The 19,897-nt window shown below is 37.1% G+C and overlaps 1 protein-coding gene across 1 annotated transcript in view; it reads right to left on the reverse strand.

Annotated features, from left to right (window-relative positions):
- Nucleotides 1-18,295, reverse strand: part of rab11fip2 (RAB11 family interacting protein 2 (class I)) — a 44,358-nt gene extending 26,063 nt beyond the window's left edge. Inside the window, exon 1 of the mRNA XM_015052921.1 lies at nucleotides 17,991-18,295. The gene's annotated coding sequence lies outside the window, so the exon portion shown is untranslated. The remainder of the gene's footprint in view (nucleotides 1-17,990) is intronic.
- Nucleotides 18,296-19,897: the final 1,602 nt, after the last annotated feature.

Here is a 19,897-nt window from a genome sequence, read left to right on the forward strand (position 1 = left end):
TTTTTTTTTTTTTTTTTTTTTTTTTGCTGTCTACATGGCCCTAATAAGACATCATGAGTATTTATTAGCATTTTTTTAAATATTCTTTACAGCTAATAAAACCTCAAAATTCATTTTGCCAGGAAGATGGGGTATTATATAGGCTTCATATAAGTAACAAAACACAAAATCAGGCAAAAGATTTTATGAAATCAAGTTTTTTCAATATAAAACTTCTGAAACTTTAACAAAAATGCAGGCGTGAGTCTGGTGAAAGTCTGGTTAAAACATGTTTGTTTTTCATTTGGTCAGTAGAAAATCCAGAAATTTTATTCAAGTAAGAGTAGAGATACTTCATAATAAAATTACTCAAGCAAAAGTAAAAAGTAGCTGTCCAAGGAATTACTCAAGAGTAAAAAAGTATTTAGTAAAATGGTGACTCAAGCACACAGAGGCTGATCATTAAAAATGCTAATATTCAAAAGTTACATCAACAGATGGACCAAAATACAAAGATATGTGGAAATCTTGAAAATAATTCATGTAAACAATAAAATCAGGGGGAAAAATATTTCTAAAGACTGTCCATAAATCTCACTTCAGTAGCTATATTTCATTATAAACTTACTCAAGTAAAAGTACATTTGCAAAAAAGTTACTCCGGTAAATGTAACTGAGTAAATGTAACTAGTTAATCTTCATCTCAGATGTATCACTCTGTGTGTAATGAACCCATAGAATATATGATGTTCACTTTCCAAACCGGATTACTGAAATAAATCAACTTTTCAGCGATATTCTAATTTATTGAGATGCTCTTGTATGTTTCTCAGACAGACAGTAATAAAAGAGTATAAATAAGCCCAGCCTGTGAGGAACGGCTTCATGTGTGTGCGGGCGCAGCTACATGAGGAGAGGTAAATCATACAAACATGGCCAAGTGCCTTTTGTCTCTTGAGTGGGACATGGAGGTGCAGATAAGAGGGTTCGGCTGAATGAACACAGACATGCTCGTCACCCCACTTGACAAGTGCATCTTAACCAAACACACCTGCTCCATGTTGGTTTTATCGTTCCGCTGCAGTTTGTGCACACAGCGCTGGCCCGCGGCTCTGCCTGGGCCATCCATCAGGCTCAGATTATTGCTTTTTATCTCGAGTACATCTCTGAATGAAACGCTGAGGGTTAGTGAAATATTAGGCTGTGTGCGATAATATTTAATACTTCTGCGGCTCTCGGCCCACATGTTTAACGTCCGCTGTTAACGTTGGGTGGATATTAGAGTACAATGTCACTTTTTAAGCAGCTATAAAGGAGGCAGATGTTCCACAGTGTTGGCTGTATATCACAGACTCTTTATTTTATCTTTAGCTTACAAAAAAAGCTGCATATGGAGCTCATTCTCCTCTTCGTTTAGCTGTACTTTCCACAGTGACGTTGTTATAAAAATGCTGTATAATTTAACGCCTTGAAATCGGGCCTCTGTCTCTTTAAGAAGCCGCTAATCTTTCTGAAACTCTGCCTTCAGGAAGTTATCACAACATGGCTCCTCTATTAACCCTTTAACAAAGTTTTTACCAGAGTTTCACTGAGAAGTAGCTCCTATAACGAGCTGAGGAGATGTTTGCTAGTTGCTGCTGGCTAGTCTGAAGGAGCTGAGTGGGGGAGGAGCTACGCCTCAAAGGCGGAGCTAGGTCCAACCAGGCATCTTGAATGATTACCATCGAGATTAAAGGATTTCTCAAACAAGCATGAAAGCATCAAGGCAACACTCCAGTTTTGTTTTTGATGAGAAAATTATTTATAACAGCTAAAAAAAAGTTGACTTCACATGATACTGTCCCTTTAAAATTCCTGCAGTTGTATAATGTACTGCAAGCCAGATATATAAATGCTAAGGTCATTAAGATGATTAAATAAGATAAATAAGGTGTCGTTATTATAAATTGCTCCTGATTATTCTACTGTATGGAGCTATATTGCTAAACTCTAGTTTCAGTTTCAAAAAAATGTTAAAACTGAAAAAACCTTGAATCTGAAAAGTAGTTTTGAACATTTTAGTTTCAAATATTTTTTTGCCGTTTCAATTCTGTCTTTTTTCAATTTGAAACATTTTTTTTTTTTAGAACAAACATTATGGCCTCAATTTTGCCACACACTAATGATTTAAAAGATTATTATCAAACTATAGCTTCCCTTCACAGATTTTTACACAGAAGAATTGCATGTAGAGTATTTATTTGGGTCAATGGCTGACAGGAAAAACCGCAGGGATCTCCGCTGAATATTGTTTACAGCTTGGCAGGACGAGATCTGATAAGGCCTTAGTCGGAGCGTTTAGCTGCTGGTCGACTTCCAGGCGTCGGTGATTTATCCCGTCACGTCAGCACACGCATTCCTTTTTGGGGAATACTTTATGACCTGTTGTGGTTAGCGGTGTCAGGTTGAGTCGAGTGGAATAACTAGCAGATAAACAACCCGGGTCGTGACACTCTTCCTTAATTTGACAATAAGTCAAACACGTTCATATATTATGGCGCGAGGCCGGAGCACATGTTGGCGTTTGAGATGAAAACGCCGCCGGCTGCGTTCCAACATCACCTGTAGCGTCTGAGCAGAATATATCTGTGCGTTTAAAAGCAGAACATCGCTTCATAAACTAGCAGCAACACAAATGCAGATTCTACGGTAGATCTTGAAAGAACTTCGCTGAGGGTCATAAACCGCCTTCATGCACGACCCACAAAGAACGGCAGAGCACCCACAAATATTACTCAAGTAAGAGCAGAACTACTTCAACATATTTTATGTAAGAGTAAGAAGTGTTTGGTAAAGAGTCTACTCAAGTACTGAGTAACTGATCAAATTATCAATATCTAAAATGTACATAATCAGAAGAACAAAAATATAAAGTTAACTGGAAATTTTTGAATTTTAATATTTACAATGAAAATAATTTATATAAGTAACAAAAAACAACAAAATCAGGCAAAAGAAATCAGTTTCTTTCAATGTGAAACTTATTAAACTGTAACAAAACTGCAGGTCTGAGTGGTGAATTTTTGGTTGAAACATGTTTGTTTTTCATTCAGTGATTAGAAAATACAGACATTTCACTCCTTTAAGAGTACAGATACTTTATAATATTACTCAAGTAAAAGTAAAAAGTAGCTGTCCAAGAAATTATTCAAGTAAAAAAATATTTAGTAAAAATGTGACTCAAGTACTGAATAACTGATCAAAACATTTCATATTTAAAAATGACATCAGTCACACCAAAATCTAAAGTTAAGTGGAAATTTTGGCATTTTACAGATCAAAATAATAATTCAATGACAATAAGTCAGGCAAAATAATTTTTCCAAATCAGTTTCTTTCAATGTGAAACTTATGAAACTTTAACAGAAACTGCAAGTGTGTGTCTGAGTCTGGTGAATTTTTGGTTAAAACATGTTTGTTTTTCATTCAGTGGGTAGAAAAGACAGAAATTTTACTCAAGTAAAAGTAGCGATAGTTCATAACACAATTACTCAAATTACAGCGTAGTAAAAATACTCCTGAAAGTAAATTTTTTCAAAAAAGTTACTCAAGTGAATGTAATTGAGTAAATGTAACTAGTTACTACCCCGCGCTGCCCTGAGGGTCATGAGCCGCCCTTCCTGCGTGGCCCCCGCTCCACATGTTGAACCACATTAGCGACGGCCCCTAACGGCTGCTAGCCACATGGTTCAGGTTTAGATTCACGTTTTTTTCACCCCCAACACTCTTCAGGTTGTTTTACATTTATTAAACACTTAAAAATCCGCAGGCCACAAGGTTGACCATCTGTTGAGGACAGCGTGTAGGAGAAGGCGAGAGGCGCGGCGGGGCGAGTGGAAACAGTTGTGATGTCACTGCGGGTCTTAATGCGCTGCAGGTCTGAGATGACTGATTTAAAAGGTACAGCTTTTAGCTGAGAGAACAGTCAGATCACAGATGAATTTTAATCAAAAAAGGAGGAGAACGGCACACAAATCACCGCCGCTTGGCTCTCAGGAATGTTTTTGTGCGTGGCGCTGATATATGGGAGCAGATGTGCGACTACAGCATGACGAGCGGAGCTGAAAAGGGCCGCGGAGCCGGGGCAGCGACTCCCTTAATTTCTGCATCACAACCTTAAAAAGGGTCAAACTCACACGCACACACACACATGTACGCACACACACATGTACAGCCCTGCAGCAGCTTTCTGCTGGTGTGTTTTGTTTTCCGATTAAAAATATATATTTTTGGAAATATGAGGATAAGAACTGCAATAGTTGCTTCGAGAAAGTTGAGTGGAAGAAAAAAGTGCACAAGACAAAGGGATAACTGCATATTTTGACAGGATTGTGAACACTGCAAAAAACACACAATCTTACCCAGTATTTTTTTACCTAGTTTCTACTGAGAATATCTTAGTCACCTGAAATTAGACAAAACCAACTGACAAGTAACTTTTCTGAAAAAACAAGAGCTTGTTTTATATCAATAATTTCTTAATATTGATTAAAAGAAATTCTAGTTCCATTTTACCCATTTTCCCATGTGATAAGTGAAATAATCTACCATTAGAATTAATACGTTTTATCAATCATAATTAATTATTGCCATAAAACAATCTCCTATATGTTGCTGAAAAGTTACTTTTAAATTAATTTTATCTTATTTCAAGTGTATTAACATATTTGCAGTAGAAACTTGACCAAAAATACTTGGTGAGATTTTGTGTTTTTGCAGTAAAGCTAAGATGATGAGAGTCACAGTGAGCACACAGATATATATATATTCATGGGCTACAACTGTCACGTTACTTGAGTTAGGCCACTAATTAACCAGATGTGATGTTAGAACTCGGCCTGTCATGATGATGAATTTACTGGAAGATAAATTGTCCCTCAAGATATTAAGATAAACTATAATATTGTTGCTTTCACATTCCCACATTTTGATAAACTTTAAATTCTAATGAATATTTAACAGTGGAACTGAAAGACATTTTAAATATCCAAAATAAATAAAACAACATAAACAACAGATAAAATGAATTATTAAGTCTCTGTAAATTAAAAACAAAGTTTCCCTTCAAAATAAGAGCCAGTTGAGACCAAAGCAGCAGACTGCAAACTTTTATCATCCAGTTTTAGGTAAAAAGAGAGGAAAGAGAGAAACAGTAAACATACAAATAGGAATTAAGCTTTTTTTATTTATCATGAAATGAACTGATTTATTGAGTATTGAATCCGGGCCTAGTTGGAAATGTGTCATGAATTTGGATTTATCATTGTTAGGTCAATAATTTGTTGGCTAAGATTTTAGCCTCTTCTTTTTTGCAAAATAGAGCAAAAATCACAGATTTTCAATTGGATATATGTCTGGACTTTGACTAGGCCAGTGTAATACAGGCATGTTTAGAGTTGCTGAACAAGGTTTTCTTCCTTGTATTCAACTCAAATCATCTTTCCAGCAATGCTGGCCAGCTCCCCAATCACTGCAGAGGAAAACGATCTCCACAGCATGATGCTGCCACCACCATGTTTCACTTTATTTATGAATCGGTGAACTCCAGATTCTTTCTGCCTTTGCAGGTTTGAAGTCCTTTAGCTATGCACCACCTGGTACAGATACTATTTACTGGAAGATGAGCAGAGTGTTTGAACTTCATTTTATTTAAGAGGCCTGAAAACAAATGCAGCCACACTTTTCAGATTCTTAGATTTTTTTTATACATGAAACCCCTTCGATTTTTCCTCTAAATCAGAGTTTCATATGAGTTTGTGTTGGTCTGCATTCTTTTACAAGGCACCATGTAATATTTTAAAGGTAACCTTGAATTTGTTATGCTTCCTTGAACACGTTAGGTCTATGGCCTATCCAAAACATATTCATTACATTTTCCGCTGTTTTAAGGCGTCTTGTCACGTTAAATCCAAATAAATGCTGCTGGCCATGCCTTCAAAACTGAACGTTTATTCTCGCACGTAAAAATGGCTGCAAACAGATGCACGATTATATAACTGCACATCTTTGAAAAGCAGAAGTGGAGCCTCCTGCGCAACCAACAACATATTTGCAAATAATAGGCCTGTTAATTAATAATTTCCTTTTGCATGGTTTATCGTTTCTCTCGTTCTACCAAAATCTGGACGACTAAAGTCTTCAGTATGGTGCTTTGGTAACTTTTGTTTACTGAGTCTTCATAATTAATTTTATTTGTTGTTTCTGTTGTTTTGTTTGTTTATTTTGGGTATTTAAAATGTCTTTCAGGTGTCCACCATAACCAGTGTGCAGTGTGCCTCCCCCAGACCAGAGGAAGCCCCTCCATGTGAATGCCCTGCAGTCATCTCCTTACAGGATGAAATAATTCACTCGAAACGTTCAGGAGAGACATTGTGAGGCAAAGTTCAGAGGCATGCTAATGACTAGAGCATGCTCACAGAGAGGAACAGAAACCTCTCAGGTCTGAATGAGCGGCAGAACAGAGGTTAGGCCACTGCAGGCAAACAGGTTGTCGGATGCGTTAAAACGCTGCATTTGCATTTTCTTAGCTGAAAACATCAAAATATGAGCAAATTGATTTAGCAAACCAAGCTGCTATACTGACAAAATAACGAAAAAAATGCAACTGCATTTTACACTTTAGTGTGCTATAAAGTAATGACGAAAAGGTCTTTTGTCTTTTCCTATGAAGACAGGATATATAACGTGCTCCCATTTGCACAACATCATAAGTGTCACACTGATAAATTTACAGCATCGTAAGGAACACATATAGAACATAATGGGCATGAGAAAAAGCAGAAAACAGAGGAGTTTTTCCTTAGATACAGAGGAAAGAGAAAGTGTGTGGGTTGCATCGTTGTGTTTAACATTCCTCAGTCCTCCCAGCAGAAAACCGTCGTCTTATTACCAGATTCTACAAGCATGATCATCCTACACAGCCGCGCAGTCTGCATATTTTTAAAGGAATCTCCGCTTAAATGGAGATATTTTCCACACATATTTATGTGCCACATTTGTTTTCCATAAATATGGATAAATCTGTGACAAAATGTGCTGTCCCGCGTTAAATATGATCTTAACTGGGCAGAGAGGACGATGCATAAAGAAGAAAACCTAAAAAACTGGATTTATTTAGATAACGTGTCATGTTTTTGTAATAGAAACTCATTATTGTTTTTTTATTACTTCTGTTGTCAAATTTTTTTTCCAAGATTAAAATTCAGTTTCATGTATTACAATAAATAAAAATGTGCTGGACTTCTGTGTGAATTTGTTTTTATTTACAAAGAGATTATGTTGGCCACTATCATAATATTTTTTAAATATCTTCAGAGGTTCATATTACTGTTTTTCAAACAAAAAATGCATAAAAAATGTGTTTTTTTACTTTTCCACTTCATTTAAACATACCAGACGGTTGAGCTTTCAGCATTATTTACTGAATAAAATATGAGTAGATACCTACATATTGTTCAAAAATGAGAGATAAAAACTGCAGCTTCTGTTCACTACATTTATTTTAAAAATAGGAAATATATTTTCAAAAATAAGCTAACAGATGTTTATTTTTGCAATAAGAATCCAGACGATGGTCAATATAATCAAAAGATGCAAAATTATGCTTTAAAAATCAAAATGTTGGAAGCGTTATGTCAAGAAGGTCGAGAAAGAAAAGATCACATCTCACCATCTTTGGGAAGTAAATGCCTAAACAGATGACCTTTGTGCTCGGCGTGAGAAAGGTCAGGACGATGGGAGGAGCCGCGACGCGTTTCGCAGATTGCACCGCGGATGATTTGTCAGGCCACGATCTGCCGTCAGAAAGCAAAACATTTCACTGGGACAGGAATCTGCTCCAGAAATAAACTGGTTGCTGCTTCTGGGTTCTGCCTCAGCAGAAAACGGGAGTTTGAGTCGTCTTCCTCATGGTCTTCCTCATGGTCTTCCTCAGCACACACTGCTGGCCCCCTGCAGTCTACACTCCATTTATCTTCCAGATGTTTACATCCACTCGAAAAAACAGTTAGGCTTTTAATTTTATTTATTCAGTTAAAGTTTAAAATGAACATGTAGACATTAAAATTTTGAGCAGTTTGAAGAAGAAAATCTTTGTTAAATTTTACTGGACGAAAAATTGTAACAGACGTTTTTGCAATAAATGATAATGTTGTTTTAAGACCATTTTCACCACTAGAGGTGTGGTGTGAAGTAAGTTTTGGTTCAGGTTAGGGTTAGGAATAGACTAGTATTGGTTAAGGTTAGAGAAAACGTCTGTTTTAATCAACACTAATCCTATTATGGGTATAACTTGTGTGTACTTGTTTAGCTTTCCTATTTTGGACCATTTCTGCCATACTAACCTTCTGAAAACCCATCTGGGACTTACTGGGACCAAAGTCCAATCCTAATACAGAGGACCCTCTTGCTTAGGGTCAGAGGTCAGGTTTAGAGGCGAGTTATGTTTTGGTTTGTTATGGTTAGGAATAGACTAGGATTGGCATAAATGCAATTACTAAATACAGCAGACTAATGAACACATTTTAATAGAGAAAAGTGGGCTTATAGTTTGTTTCATACCTGGTTAAAGTTATAAATCTGAGCGTTCTAATTTATCGAATGTGACTCTATATATTTGGTCGTATTCTTCATGCTTTGGGTGATGGAGTAGTGATGATTGTCACACTGAACATCAAAGGTCAAGGTCTCTGACAAAGAAATGCTGAAGAATTTTCATTTTTGTGTCATTTCAACCACAAAAGGTTACTTTGATGACATTAAGCAGAGCTGACATTTCTGACTGGCAGCTTGAGGCCCCTGACCTTTCCTGGTACTGTACCGATGTGTTCATGAAGGTGTACAGCGCCGGCTGAGAGGTGGGGCTGATTTAAAAGCTAGCATCTTGTTAACACAATGAAAGAAATGAAAGAGAAACATCAATGATGCTGTGCGAAACACTGCTACCCTCACACCACAAACTGAGGAAAACTCTTAAATTAACAAGCATTGACATTATCACTTATAATTTAATCCATTTTTACTGAAGGTGCTTTCATCTTGTAAACAGAAACCTGGTGTTTTGGACCAACGAACAACTGGTTCTGTCTCTTGAAGTAAGAATATGCCGGTCTGCTTGGCGTTCACATTTGAACCAGGGGACAGCGTTTGGGGCTCGACTTAGGCTGCATTCACACTGCAGCCTGAAGTGACCCAACTGCGCTTTTATTTCCTTAATAAAAAATTTCCTGAATGATCTTTTCATGACAGTCTGAACCACAAAGATCAGATTTTTTCCAATGCGACCAAGGCCATTTTGATATCCGGTACACATCAGATCTTTTCAGATGTGACCTGAGTCGCATTCATCCGACCTGAACGTCATTGATACTCAACAAACGTCACTATTCTGCATCCTGATACACACAAGCAGGAAGAACAACAACCAACATGGCGGACGATATTGAGGATAGGTTGTTAATGTGCTGGCTCCAGTTGGATAACAACTTAAAAGTCATAAATATGCTTCACCGTTAGCATCCATGTTTGCTTGCACAAACACTAAGCACTTCTTCTTTTATATCAGGGGTCCCCAAACGTTTTCCTGTGAGGGCCACATAACTTTTCCCTTCTCTGGTGGCGGCCGGAGTCAGTTTGTAACAGAAAACGTGTGACGATTGCAGGAGTGCCTAAATGTAAAAATATGTTTTCCAGAAAGCACAACCAAATAACCCTCTCTGGGTTCTTCACAGAACAAAAGTCAGGAAATAAATAACACTATTAATGAAATAAATAATAACCAAATAACCCTCTTCACAGAATAAATCCAGGAAATAACACTATTTATGAAATAAATACCGTATTTTCTGGACTATAAGCCACAGATATCTCTGCCGTTCCAGGTTTTCCACAGCGATGCAGCAGCAGCAGAGGGGGGCGGACACCCAAAATTTGAGTCATAACAGGTCAATTGAATATCACATTTATTGGGGTTGGAAAAAGAAAAGGTTGCCAAGTTTAGATTTAACTAGGGTTGCCACCCGTCCCGGATTTGGCTGTTAAATGTAGCGTACGGGACGCGATTTATTCCGTATTCTACAAATGTGGATGTGAAATAATCAACACATCCGAGAACTTTATACAGTAGGCTGCCCCAGTCATTGTTTCACTCACGGTGTTGGTGTTGCAATATTGTTCCCAACTGCTTTCTGGGTAACACAGACCAACCGACACGCTGCCGCCGCAGCCCCCCTCCCCGCTCATGAGACTAGAACAACGCGCATTAGTGGGCGTCCCTTATTTTGATTTCTGAAAGGTGGCAACCCTAGATTTAACTGAACTGATTACGGTAGTTTCTGAACGGTAACAGTAAAAGTGCTGATCCTTTGTGTCTGCTACTAGCATATGCTAAATGAAAATGGCCACTTTCCTCTTCTTCTTCTTCTGCTTCTTCTTTAGATTTCAATGGCAGCTTGCATCCATTATTGTTGCTCTACTGCCATCTGCTGTATCCTAATATCTATACCTGAAATTCTCATAATGATCCCAGTATCATTTAAAAAAACGAAAAATCTTCTTTTTCCCCTCAATCCTATTTAACTTATCAACAACATTCTCAAATTTCAATTCCCTATTAAAACCTAATTCCGTTTTAATGGGTGCTTTCTTCTTTTATTTCCAATTTTGACTTCTAATGATGAATCATTGGAATCTTTAGGGCGCCCATTAAAACGCCCTAAAAAGCCCCCTGGTGGTTGAAGAAAAGTCCACATATAAGCCGCAAGGTTCAAAGCTTTGGAAAAAAGTAGCGGCTTATAGTCCGGAAATTACGGTATATGAAAAAAAAACTAAATGCTCTCTGGTATTGTTCAGGGGGCCGGACCAAATGTGGAGGCGGGCAGGACCCGGCCCACAGGCCGTAGTTTGGGGACCACTGTTGTATTTGGTGGTAGCCAAAACACTGAGCATGCTCTCTATGTGTGAAGTTATTGCACCCTCTACCTGCGGGACACTTTCAGGAGATTGTATACAAGTCACATATATTTGGAAGTGAGAACGACCACAAAAAAAAAAAAAAACTGGATTTGAATCACTTACGGTTGCAGTGTGAACGTAGCCTTAGGGTGTTTTCACATCTTATAGTCCGGTAGACTCGGTTCGATTGGGGATCAAAATTGCAACATTTGTTACATTTTCAGGACTGTAGTTTGCATTCACACCACACTGTGTCAAACGACTCAAACTGAAAAACCTGTTCCCCGTCGCCTGTGGTGGCGCTGCTCCAAGAACTACTGAAGGAATCGACACAAAACCCTCTGAAGAAGGCAGAGCGGAGGGTCTTTTTGGTAGGGCTCCACAACGGGTTGCTGGCTGCTCCTGGGTCGAGTGCCAAGAACAGCATCTAGGTCATCATAAGGAAACTTGTCCTTCGTGTCTCCTGAACTTCCACTTGTCCTTAGCATGTCAAGTATTTTGATGCATTGATGGTGAAGTCTTTTTACCTTAGTGTGACACTGTGCAACTGAACGAGGGCCTCCATTTTCACACTAATTAGCTTGAAAACCTCATTTTTGTGAGTGGTTACAAATAGCTGCGATAGATTTTCTTCTGACCATATTTGTATGAGGGGCTTTATCTTCTCTTCATTCCACAAGACATTTTCTCTAAGGATGAAATCACGTTTGTTATGGTTGTACTGACCCAGAATGCCCTGTGCGGTAGTCCACTTCCTGCGGTTTCTAGTCATGTTGCATTCAGATATGTTTTCAACCGTACAAGAGTTCACTTAACCGAAACAAGACCGAGGTTTTTAGGCGGATCGGAGTTCGCTTGTTTAGTCCGTTTTGGAATTCAAATTTGCATTCTCACCTCCCAAACAAATCGGACTTTCTAGACAAACAAATTAGTCTGATTCAAGACTCTAATTCTGGGCTGGTGTCAATGCACCCTTGAACTATATTCTTAAAAAAAATTTAACTTGGTTTTTCTTCTCCAGGTCTTGAGACTTGGACAAGCCCCTCAAAAGCAAAAACTTGTTCCCGTTTTGAATTTGTCCCACAAAGATTAGGACTTGCTTTCCTCTCAAAAATGTGTAATGAGACTTGGGCTTGCTGTCAAAGGTGTCCGACTTGGATTTGACAGGCTCCTTAAGGTTCCGACTTGAATGAAGTGACTTGTTAGCATCTCTGTCAGGTGAACGAAGAGCCACCAGTCTCTCATTGAGCTTCGCCTGAAAGCAGCTGAACGCTCCAAAATTAATTGATTTGGATGCGGATGCTGTACATTCTAAGCCTTCCATCTATTTGCAAATAGTTCCCCATTTTCAATTACAAATGTGTTTAAAACTGCTCTAATGCTTGTGAAAAAGGTCACATTCAAACGCGGCTTTTGCCACAAATATGCCATTTTCCAGCAGAAAGGCCAATTTGCTGCTTGTGTGCTCTGCTGTACCTAAGCGTTGTTTAAAGCACATCAATGCAAAGCAGGATTAAATATTCCTGTATTTTGCTAATCATTTATGAAATGCATAATTATCTGAGCCTGTAGTTGAGTGGATTAGGAGTCATTGATTCTCTCTCTCTTCCTCTCTGTGTATATATAGTGCCTACCTAACCCTTTCAAACTCCCCAATAGAAATATTCTGGATAATATGTATGCATATAGTTGGCAGAGCTGCACTCTGGTTCATGTTTCATGCAATGTGAATGACTAATCCATGAAATGTGTGGGTGGGATGATTAACACAGACACCAGCACAGAAAATATGTTTGCTTTGAAACTTGAATGTGATACAAACATGAAACTATGAATAATTGCGCACAGAAAAGGGAGCCTGTGTAGATTTAGAAACTCAGGAAATTTATGACTAATTGTGTTAAGTGAAAGGCAAAAAGAAAAAGGCAGAAGTGCAGTTTTGTTCCTGGGATAATTAGCTTTTTTAAGTGTTTGGAGGTTGATTGTGGAGGCTGTTTTGGAGTGAGCCCTCTAGCTGTCCTTTGGGGTACTGCCAGCGTTCATTACATGCAGCCTGCAGGTCAGAGGAGAGCAGCGAAGGCCGCCAACCCAAGAAACAACACTTTCTGTTTGGAAAAAAAAAATAAAAAATGTGTCGCTGAGGCAAAAGGAACAAGGTTACACAGCCATTTAAAACTAAAATAAAAGAGAAAATCCTTTTAAATTCATCCTTTAAGCGAATTCCCTTAATGAATGCACGGTTTCCGCTCTACATCGTAATGATCGTTTGTTTACTATCCAGAAAGTATGTGTAGTTTTATAATTACAGTGGCTGGATGGAATAATAACCTCAGAAAAAAGCGGCTTCCTTAAACAAAAACTGTGAAACTCCTTTCTCTCCGTCAGGCTTCGCTTCTTTCATATTTACCCCTCGCTTTTTAATAACAGCCATATATAATTTGAGCACATATTTTGATGTTCTGGTTACCAGATGTGTGTAAAAAGCTGAAAGAGTCTCATTTACGATCAGTTTTATTCATGTTCTGTTTTATGAATATGTGAATTTGCTCGTCTTTAAAAAAAGAAACTCAGACTTGAACTGAACTGATCTATGATGTTGGATTTTTTTATTTTTACGACTTCCTGGAAATTAAACATGTGGCGATTATGGCTCTTTAGCCTTTTCGGTTCAAACATCCCATCCAAGTTTAGCTTAAATGATGTTGAATTTTAGGTTTAGTTGACCACAACCGCCATTAAACGCATCAGCAGACATTTTCACCTGGACGTCTTTTCAACTTTTATGTCTTTTCAGCTAAAATTAGCTCAGCAGCACAGTTTTTAGATCTTCATCATATCGTTCATCCTGATAAAAGTTATTTGTTTGAGATGCCAGAAAAAAACCTAGATGTGAAGAGGAAAAGAAGATTCTCGACTGTTTGGAAATATTTCTCTCTTAGACTCTTAGATTTAAAAATACAGGTATGAGATGCTGTTTGAAAAGCAGCAAAATAAAAAATGTAATCAATGATTTGGATTATTTAGGGGAAATAACGGGGGTTCATTTTCAAAGTTACATTTTCATCACATTATTTGTTTATTTATAAATATTGCAGTTTCAATATTTAGTAAGTTATATACTTAGCTTGCTAATTTAGCTTGAAAAATAAATACCAGGTTATCAAGCTAAATATTTAGCTTCCTAATTTAGCTCCAAACTAAATATTTAGTAAGCAGCTTGCTACTTTAGTGACAAACTAAATATTTATCTAGCAAACATTTTGCTTCACACTAAATATTTAACTCAATGGTAAATATTTAGCTAATATGCAGATTCCTTTGCTGATTACATGAAGTGGACAACCAAACACAACTGACTCACTTTGAACTTTTCATTGTTTCTACAACATTTCAGATTAAAACAGATTATAATCTGCTTTAACAAATCTATTTTTCTAAATTTATACATTTACCATTGAATCTAAATTAATGCGCCAAATCACAAGCAGGAGTTTGAGAAGAGAGACTCAGCTTTTATTTTGATAGTCTACTTCCGGTTCCTGGCAAGTGAACTTGCCTTTAGCTGAAGGAATAAAATGGTGAAAATATGACTTTTAAAAATTAACCCCTACTTTCTTCTCTTATTATGAGCTAAATAACCAAAATTATTGATTGTGTAACTTTATAAACGACTCCTGACATGCAGGCGGTGCCTGGAGCCAAAATGACTAATTACACAGTGACATTAATAACAAGTAAAGAATAGACGAGCAAATTAAGAATAACATCCTGTCAATCTCGAAAACTACAACTAAACTCAGCTTATTGAATATTTTTGAGTTATACAGAAACCATTTCTGTGTTTCTGTTCAAAATAACCAGATTCTCTTTCTTTAATTTTTGTGTTTTTACTCAAAGTCGCCATCGCTGTGAGAATCGTATGCCGGCTGGAAACTTCTTTAAAAGTAACCAAAAAACTTCTAATCGCTTAGAAGTTCAAACAGAAAAAAAAGGAGGATTTTGGGTTTTTTTTTTTTTGGAAAAAGGACGGGACAGAATAGGTGGCGTTGGAGGGGGACGGGGAATGCGGAGGCCACAAACAGATCCCCCGCTGTCGCTGAAAAATCAAATCTGTCAGCAATTAGACGGAGGCCAAGCAGCACTTGTCAGTGGACAATGGGCCCAAAGGAGAGGGGGTTAGCAATTATTAGAGCTGATAGAGTACCTTTATTTATCTAAACAGCAGGTTAGTTGCCCAATCTCCCCCTTTGTCACTTGTTGCTTGCATGAAAGGGGCACCACTTAATCCGAATAGCGTTCCTTGTGGCAACCAATGGGTATTATAGCCGGGCGAGGGCTGGAGAGCGCTGCTTTTCAGCCAGGGGAAGAATAATCCAGGGGTTGATCTCATGCTCTTGCAATGCTTCCTTTTCGCTCAAAGAGCTGATTTGGGATCTCTTATGTTTGAAGCTATTTATTAAGAGTTTAGGAGGGAGCTGGAGGAGGATGGGAGGATGGGGGGCCACTCGTCTAAAACATGTCGTCGTTATCAAAGACTTGTGCTCCTTCAAGGGGCAAAAGCCGGCGGGTCTGGGAGAGGGGATTATTTTCATCTGAAGCAAACCGCAGATACAATCCACAGCGTCAACGCTGCAGCTCCCACTGCAACACAACAGGAACGGTTATCTTTTGTTGGGTCTTTTTCAGCAAATTCACTGCAAAAACACAAAATCTTTCTGTCTAGTTCCTACTGCAAATATCTTAGTTTTATTGTATTTTAAGTGAACTAATGTAAAATATATTTTTAGCAAGATATAGGAGCTTAACATTTCTAAATGTCAATGAAAACATTTTAGTTCCATTTTACTTAAAATATGGGGACGTTTGTCTTGTTATAAGTGAAATAATCTGCCAGTTGTTTTTATCAATATTCAGGAGCTAATTACTCAGAACAAGCTCATATCCTGCTGCAGATATAGCAAGACATCTTCCTATATCTTGTACTTCTTAGTTTGTTTTGTTGTATTTTACGTGTAATAAAAGTATTTGCACAAGAAACGAGACAAAAAACACAAAATCTTACCAAGTATTTTAGTTTAGTATCTAAGGCAAATATGTTAGTTCACTTAAAATATGACAAAACAAACTTAAGTAACTTTTCAGCAATATATAGGGGACTGTTTAATGTCAATAATCCCTTAATATTGATATAAAATAGTTTCACTAGCAGATTATTTAACTTATAGGAAAAATGTCTTGTTATAAGTGAAATAATCTGCCAGTGAAACTAAAATGTTTTCATCAATATTAAGGAATTACTGACTTAAAACCAGCTCCTATATCTTTCTGAAAAGTAACTTGGAAATAATTTTGTGTTATTTCAAGTCAACTATATGTTTGCCTTAGAAACTAGACTAAAATACTTGTTACTATTTTGTGTTTTTGCAGTGTAAACTTCTCATTTGTTGTCAGACTAAGATGAAAGTAAATGATCTAAGGTCACAAATTATTCCCATGAACTCGACTTTCTGTCCGTGAGGGCAAACCGGTGGAAAACACACCTAAAGTTTCCTCCTCACGTCTGTTTAAAGGTAACATTTGTTCATGCAGTTAATTGCTTCGGTATCTCTCAGGTGCAGAACGCAGAGGCGGCGTGAACCGGTAGACAAAGTCAGCATCCGCTCGCAGAAGACACAGGGTTAGCAGGGAATATGAATTATTAGATAAGTTGCTAAGTTCACGGTTCCCTAAAAAGGAATCACGCTGAAGAACTAAACTGTATAATTTGCTGATGATGTGAATCCATTTCATTAATGAAGTGTGTGTACATTTGTAATGTTTCTGCACAGAGCTCCGCAGCCGAAACGTTCGCTGAAACGCGCTGTATCTTATAATGTGCTTGATAACTCTTGTGCTGACAAAGACTCATTTTCTCAAACCACATTGAAAATTAATATCAGCTTCAAAACGCAAATGTTCTGTTGTTCAATTAAAATTTAAATTGGAAATTTTATTGCCAGAGTCTCAACAAACTTTTAAAAATACGAATTGGCACAGTTATGCGCAGGATAATTTTGATTAGGGATGTTATAGAGTCTGGATAAAAGTTTAAATGATTCTAATTTTGAAAAGAAATTAATATAAATATTTTATCCACTTGCCTGTGTTGAGCATCTAAAACTGCCTGAGGAGCTGAGAGTCATTTCAAGTGTGTTTGGGTAAAGTTAGCGTGAAGTTACGGACTGTAGCCTTCCTGTCTTCTTCTTAGCTCCGCTGGTACAGATGTGTAAAATAAAATTAAAATAAACGCAGCAGCAGAATCCTGCTCTGAGATACTTAGAAACATCTAAACGTTATTTAAATGCCAGGGGAAATAATTGCGTGTTAAGATTTAAATATTTACCGACACTTATTTGGATTCATAACATTCCCTTTAAGATAAGTGTAACTGAAACACTTTTTACATTTATTGTTTACTTTTATTTTGCCATTTATGATTTTTTTTCCAGGGGGTAAAAATATCGCCAATTTTTTTTAATGGCATTCTTCAGAATGGGAAAAACAAGAGAACATGTCAAAGTAAAGCAGATTTGTGTTGACTTTAATCTGAAAATAGTAACACAAAAACCACAACAAACTATTTTAGTAATTGAATAATCTGTTGATTATTCTCACAATTTATTGAGTAATTTAATAAAATATTCTGTATTAGCTTGTAAAATAAATATATAAAAGAGAAAATCCAAATGAAAAATAGAAAACAAAATGCAAAACGATTCTTTTAGTCTCAAATCTGATGTGTGAAAAACGTTTCTAAAGCACAAAAAACAATGAGACATAAAACATTTCACATTACGTTTTTAAAAAATTACAAAGCAAACTTGAATTAAAGCATCAATAAACACTGCATTATATGACATTTCACGTTTAGTCACAAGCTAAACATAGTTAAATATATTTTAATTTTTTAACTCTTCTTTATCGGCAAGTATATCTAATTCTGTATTAACAATCACAAAAACATTTAATAAGAAAAGCGTCACCTGTTATCAGCAGTTAAGGAGCTGAAGCACGTAGTGGGTTTCCTGTTGAGGTGTCGCAGCATCCAGGACGTGTCAACGCGATTTCAGTTCTATAGTCCACACACTCAGCTGTGTTATTTTTTTCTATTTAGTTTAAAATTATTCCAAAATTTTGACGCCTTTTGCCTTTTTCTTGGCGGCGTTCCTTTCTCTCCATCCACGTCTTGCTCCTTAGCTGCTAACAGCGCTTAGCATTCGTCAACAGCTCGTTGGCGGAAATGAGAGCACTGCGTAACACGAATAATCGTCCGGGTGCAACACAGCGCGGTACCTCGAGCCAGATAATTTGACTGTGAATTTTTAAAAAAACGAGGACTTTGAATCATTCCTAAACTTGTCCACGTCCACAGTTTGAGTGATTATTAAAACTTTAAAATAACTCAAGAACAAGAATACAGGTTCATCGGTTAAATTTAAAATAGTAAAAAAAAAAAAAAACTCACTGTTAGAAAACTTCAGTAGAGTTAGCATCTTAAGGTAGCCAAGTTTTAATAACCACTATTTAAAAATACATCTACGTTGTAAAAACACAAAATCTTACCAAGTGTTTTGGTCCAGTTTCTGGTGTAAATATCTTAGTACACTTGAAATAAGACAAAAGTAACTTTTCAGCACAAAATAGGAGTTTGTTTTAAGTAAATAATTTCTTAATATTAATGAAATGTACTATTCCATTGGCAGATTATTTCACTTATAACAAGACATTTTTCCAACGTTATAAGAACTTTTTAATAAATGTTACATAATTGACTAAAAACAAGCTCTTATGTCTTGCTGAAAAGTTGTTTCTGAGTTAGTTTTATCTTACTTCAAATGTAACATATTTGTAATAGACACTAGACAAAAATACTGATTTTGCAGCGTTCCTGTAAAATTAGTCCTACCATCACAAACATAAATGTGGTGTTTGCTAAGTGTTACCTGACTTCAACTGGTACCATTTGATTTTGTTAGTTCAATTGTGTTTTATGAAATGAAATGTGTTTTTATCCATCAAGCCAATTGCCATTTTTATATCCATTAGCAATAAGAGCTAAATTTTTTCAGGCTTTTTAAATCTTCACCAGAGGTGCCAATAAGCATGGAGAGAATCTCCAATCGATTCCTGGTTAGCACCATGGATGCTCTCTGCGGTGAGACGGTCCGATTGTCAGTGAAGTATGCGGAGAGCAGTAAAGTGCTCCTTTAAATATTCCTGTTTATATGGACTCCAGATGTGAAAAATATGAAATGCCGTAAATCACCGCAGGCTGATTAACTCTCTGTGTTTAGCCATTGAAAAATGCATAAGTGCATCACTCATGGCTTGAAGCAGATTTCTAAAGATTACAGACATGCATATTTTCTAAATAGTGGCAGGTTTTAATGTGGTTTACTGAGCTCTCAAAGCAAGGCTCCGACTGTCTATTCTTTAAGTCGACACGTCGGTATTTGCCGATTTCTCACATATACAAACATGTGCTGCTAAGATACATAACTGACAGAGCACATAAAAAACCCCTTTATAGCAGACTAGAACGTCCAGTAATATCAGCAAATACACGCTTAGAGCTCCTCAAACTGGAAAAACAACCAAGCTGCTCATGTGGATTTTGGCTGTGATGGAAAGATATAAACAGTTTTTATGATAATCTGTAGTAAAAAATGTTTGTGATTATTGTTGAGGACAACCGGTGGTCACAAGAACCTCGTGAAGTCATTACTTCTCGTGTTTATTTTAATACATTTACAGCTCAGACAAATTTGCCTGACAGGAAAACGTTTCCCCACAATGTCTTCTTTTTACTCCGGCGTTCCTCGTAAGCAGCTGTGTGCCATTTTCGATGAGGCTACACACACACACACACACACACACACACACACACACA

This window comes from Poecilia latipinna, unplaced genomic scaffold (genome assembly GCF_001443285.1).
Source record: "Poecilia latipinna isolate Pla-1442-1.1 unplaced genomic scaffold, P_latipinna-1.0 Scaffold1146, whole genome shotgun sequence".
NCBI classification, from domain to species: Eukaryota; Metazoa; Chordata; class Actinopteri; order Cyprinodontiformes; family Poeciliidae; genus Poecilia; species Poecilia latipinna.